Raw genomic sequence first — 5,673 nt, forward strand, 5'->3', positions numbered from 1 at the left:
GGCGCCATCTAGCGGCGCCCTGCGGGGCGGACATGGCCGCGGCTCCTCTCCCCTCCTCCCTTTACTCCTTCCCTTCTCCCTTCTCCCCTCAGCCTCCCCGCGGCCATGGAGCCAGAAACCGGCTCTGAGCTCGCCGCTTGGGCAAGGGCTGAGGGGGGTGAGGAGGGAGAAGGGTCCAGCCCCTGCCTGGGGTCCTGGCGGGGAGGACAAGCAGCGCTCTGCCACCAGGCAGGAGCGAACATCTCTTCCTTCCGCAGGTGCTGCCCTAAAGGTGCTTTCTGCTGAGCCCTGACACAGCTTTTTGCTTGTTTTCAGCTAAAAGCAGCGCCGGGGACCATCTCCAGCCACGTCGTGGTGGTGAAGCTCCGGAGAACTGGTGCAGGGGCTGCCCTGGGGGTGACCGACCAGGGTGCATAGATTTGGGCACAAGCAATGCTGCTGTTGCCAGCAGTGGGATGGAGCTCGGCCGGGAGATTCCAGCAGGGATTTCTGTGGGGGCCAGCACACCCAGGTGTGTGTGAGAGAACCCGCGGGGCTCCCCAGGCTCTCACAATGAGGGAAACTGAGTCCGAACTGCGCTAGTTGGGAACGATTCATCATAGAATTGTAGAACCACAGAATGGTTTGGGTTGGAGGGACCTTAAAGCTCCTCCAGCTCCAATCCCCTGCCACGGGCAGGGACACCTTCCACTAGAGCAGGTTGCTCCAAGCCCCTGCGTCCAACCTGGCCTTGAACACTGCCAGGGATGGGGAATTACCTTGTCTAGCCTTCACCCAAACGGGCTAGAGACTTCACCTCCTGCCCCTTGTGTTGATGTGCCTTTGAGAAGGACACCCAGGCTTGCTTTCTTGCAATGGAGACTCGCATGTTCCCTTAGAAATCAGTTTCTGTGGGTGATGCCCTTCAAATGTAATACATCCCCCATGTCTTTACCTATTTGGATGTGCTCCTGCCTTAATTCTCATTGGAAACCATTCCCTCTTTCTTATACATTTGCCCAAATCCTTGACCAAGCTGGGTGCTGAACCAGGCAGATACAAACACAGTGTACCCAGTGCTTAGCACAAAATAGCAGCCTTGTGTAGCAGCGCATACTTTAATGTATTGCAGAGATGCAGCGGTGTAGTAGAGAGTCAACATGGAACCTACAAAATACAGGACTTTGGCAGCTGACCTGAAGGAAAGATTCACGATATAAGGTAGGAGTTTAAGTTTTCCCATCCTCCCATAATCTTCCAGACCCTCGGGAGCCCCGTGGGGATTTCGGGCTGTGTTCAGCAGAGGGCAGTGGTTGGTTTGGTCACTACTTGGCTGGCAGCGTCAGACCTCTTAAATCACTGCCGCGGACTTTGCTATTAGCTAAAATCAGTGTGCTGCAGAGCGCCCAAAAGAGCTGGTGCAGGGAGGATCTGCAGTGAAACCTCTTGGGGAAATTCATCAAACCGCCCTCTTCCCACCCTGTGCCACGTTCCAAAACTAAAAAGGAGTGTCCAAGGAAAAAATGATTCCTGTGCATGGTTTAAATCTGCCAATTTACAGCTGGTTCTCAAGAAGTTGGGCATTTTTATCTGCAAGTGTTTAACTGAAATACACCCCACCCCCCCCCAAATCTTAAGCTACTGTATGTGTTTATAAAATGTCCCTAAACCGTATGTGTAACCAGTACTGCTCATGTGAGTGAAGAATACCACCAGCCTCTCATCATCCGGGCATCCTGTTCCCGTGGGAAGAGATGCGGGAAAATGGAAAAATTCCTGCATCACAAGGATACCAGCCACCTGGATCGAGCAGCGTGTCCTAGGTGCCCTTGGGAAAGTTACTTTGACATAGCAGGATTGGCATGGAGCTGCTCCAGAAAGCCTGGGAAGGGAACGCAGGGGGACATCTCCTGTGATGGTCCCCCTGTGGCTGCTGGAGTGCCAGATGCTGCTGCGGGAAAGAAGCCAAGGCTGGGAATTCCTGGCCAATTGCTCCGTACAGGGCTGATGACAGCTGAAATGACATCAAACTTGTCGGAGCAGAGCAGCCCCGGGGGTGCTGCAGGATCCCACCTCTGTGCAGGAAGAGCTGGATTCCAGTTTGCTGACACTGTGTGTGTGTGAGAGTGGATGAGAGGAGAGAGGACAATGGCTGTGGCATAAGTCCAGAGGAGGCCACGAGGATGAGCAGGGGCTGGAGCAGCTCCCGTATGAAGACAGGCTGAGAAAGTTGGGGCTGTTCAGCCTGGAGAAGAGAAGCTGTGTGGAGACCTCAGAGCAGCTTCCAGTGTCTGAAGGGGGCTACAAGGATGCTGGAGAGGGACTCTTCATCAGGGACTGGAGTGACAGGACAAGGGGTTTCAAACTGAAACGGGGGAAGTTCAGGTTAGACCTAAGGAAGAAGTTCTTCCCCATGAGAGTGCTGAGGCGCTGGCACAGGGTGCCCAAAGAAGTGGTGAATGCCCATCCCTGGCAGTGTTCAAGGCCAGGCTGGACAGAGCCTTGGGTGACATGGTCTAGTGTGAGGTGTCCCAGACTGTGGCAGAAGTTGGAACTGGCTGATCTTAAGGTCCTTTCCAACCCAAACCATTCTGTGATTCTATGATTTTAAGTATAAAGGCAGAGTAAAGCTCGTGAAGAATCAAGCAGACTCAAGGTCTGGGGGTGAAGCTGACAAACACAACCAAGCACTTGGCCGTGACCTGCCCGCCCAGCTTGGACCCCTCATCTCACTGTGTGTCTGCCTTGGCCCTGTGCCCTTCCCCCCACAGACATATGGGGTTTTAAATGTGAAACTTAGGTCAAAATCCTACTCCACATTCAGTGCTGACTGCTCTGGGACCAGACACAGCCCAGGTCTTAGGGCACAGGGGGGATACGTCCTGATGGCACAAGTGATAGTCACACTTTGGCTTACAGGGATAATCCAGGAAATAGCAATTGTTTGAGCAATTCCTTGCTCCTGCACTTCTGGTGGCAGGATCAGTCTCTGGAGAGAGGGATCGGGGCTGATGAATGCCTCAGGAAAAATTAACTGTATGAGTTAATTATAATTAATATGTTATGTATCAGATATATTCCAGATTGGAAGAGCTGTGAAAGCCTAGAAAGATGGAGGAGCCCAGGGCAAATGGGAGGTCTGTTCTGGTGTAACACCAAAAGGAGGTGTAATGCCAATCCTGCCTAGTGCTGAGCATCCCGTTGCAGGCAGAAGGGATGAGCCACTTCCTAGGATGATGCCCAAGTCTAAGAAGAGCCAGCAGAGTATTTATGCCTGTGTCCCAGAGCTATATCTTTGCTCCAGTGGCTGGAAAGGCCTCAGGCAGGCTGTTTTCTGTGATTTCATATACTACCCGCTGGGCAAAGAGGCCCCCCTGGAGAGCCATGAAAACATATTCAATCTGTGAAAGATTTTTGCTGACAGAGGGAAAAAAATGCACCTTGCCATGTACAGGAAAGAAGTGTTGTCCTTGAGGGGGCTGGAGAGAGAATGAAGGGATCTCATTCCCTTTTGATCTTACAGTGAAAAGCTAATCCCCCAAAAGTTGCCCTGTGGTTTTGATCTGCTCATGTTGCCTGTTCATGCTCATGCTGGTGGCTGTTCTCCCACCACAAACACTGCTCATGGGAAGAGGAAACTCTACCGAGCCCACAAGGTGACCCTTGGATGTGGTGTAGAGAAGCTCCTGACATCTTTCACTAGAAGCTGCATGCACAGTTTGTGCCTCAGTTTCCCTCTTGTTTTCACCCCACACGTCCCAGCTTTACCTGTGGCCTCTCCCTCATCTCCCTGTCTCTGCAGGGTTTGTGGCCTCACAGCTGGGGTCTGCAATGACCATGATGAAGCCTTTCTTTCTCTTGTCACATGCACACACACATGAACACATCATTGCACGGGCTTATCCCCTTTGCATTTATGGTGCATTTGCTTTCATTGCTTCTTAGAGTGTTTGTGCCCTTGGGTGTTCAGCTGGGTGCTCAGCTCTTTCAGACCCCAGGGCAGCAGATCGAGGGTGCTCTTTCTTGCAGTCACCAGCTGCAGCACACCACTGGAGCCTCAAGTGAGAAGGATTTCCAGGAACAGCCCAGAATACATCCCCCTTCCACTGAAATCCCTGTCTGCTCCTGAGTGCTGGACTGGGATTCGGGTGCTCTCTGATTTACATCACATAGCAGGAATTTGCTAGTGTATTAAACAGCCCACAGGCTCCTGCTGCTTGCCACAGATGAGGGGACTTCCCTGCCTGCAGCTGTGTCTGCTCCTTGCCCTGTTTTTCCATCACACAACTACAAACACACTCTGCATTGCCACCCGTACGTGCTCCCTGCACACCTATGCCTCTGTGCAGGTGCCCTGCCACGCTCTGTGCCGCTCTCCCTTTGGAATCTCCTGCTCCCTCATTCAGTACTGCTGATAAACGACCCTCTGGGATTCTCTTGGCAGAACCAATTGATTTTTCTTGCCCCGCAGGAGCTTGCAGGACAAGCAGCTGCTCTATTGATCGTGGAAGTTAAGTTGCAAACAGCACATCCGCATTCCCTGTGCCGGCAGCTGCTGCTATTAGACATGGCAGAGAACACCCCCTGTCTTCCAGCCCTCATGGCCTTGGAAGAGCTACACACACGGATGCTAAATGCAGAGTACATAGGGTTTGCTAAGCTGGTCTGGCCAGATGGTGAAAGGAAACTGAAAATGTTAAGGAGACACATTGCTGCTGGCAGACCTGGAGCTCTGCATGGTATGTGGAGAAGCACCATGGTCCCATGGTCCTTGAGCATCAGCTGTGTCCCTCAGTCCCTTTGTGTCAATCACCCCCCATCTGCCCCAGTGTAAAGATGGGCTTAAAGATACATTAAGCCAATTGACGGACTAACACCCTTCTGTCCCCCATCCCCATCTTTCTCTAATGTCCCTACCTGGAAAAGTCAGCTGAAACATCTGAAGCAAATAACCACCCTAGAAACATGCCTTATAGGAAGAGACAGAGTGCTTTAATCTTTTTGGAGTGCAGGAATGGAGTGTTGTTTGCAAATACCTTTGCTGGGAGAAAAAAGTCTGGCGTTTAGGGATGTAGTAAGCTGTTGGACGAAGGCAGAGTAAATATCCGTGGCTTGGAATATAACTCTGCAAAGACAAAGAAGGTGTTTTATCTTCTTTAAACCTCCAAGAGACATTAAGCTAAACTGCAGGCTTTTCTAGAAAAGGGGCTCCAGTTTAAATGGGTTGATGCTGGGATGACTGGATGAGGCTTTCTTATCTCTGTTAGGCATGCAGTAACCTTAGAAAGAACTCCTGCTGGCTTCCAAGTCCTTCCAGTCTTGGGAGGCAGCAAAGTCGTGCCTGGTTTGGTACTGCACAGGTTAATATACCCTGCAGCAGCTTGCTGAAACCTCTGGAGGCCAGGTAAAGCGTTAGCAGCAGCAGATTGTATAGATAAACCATGCACTAGTTTGCTTTAATGATGACAATCCAAATCTGTTTGCTTTGCGCAGTGTTTGTCAGAAGATGAAGCATGGTTACCAAAATTATCATGTAGACTAGTCTGTATATAATAGCAGGCCAAGAGGTCAGAAGAGGAAGGGTTTCCGGGTTGGGTAGGAGGCACAAAGCAAAGCTACCAGATAAACAAGCCATAACTTGTGTCAAGAACCTCTCAGCAGATTCCCAGCAGGCGCTCTGCAGATGGGCAGCTG

This window comes from Nestor notabilis, unplaced genomic scaffold, assembly GCF_000696875.1.
Source record: "Nestor notabilis isolate BGI_N333 unplaced genomic scaffold, ASM69687v1 scaffold11489, whole genome shotgun sequence".
Lineage (NCBI taxonomy): Eukaryota > Metazoa > Chordata > Aves > Psittaciformes > Psittacidae > Nestor > Nestor notabilis.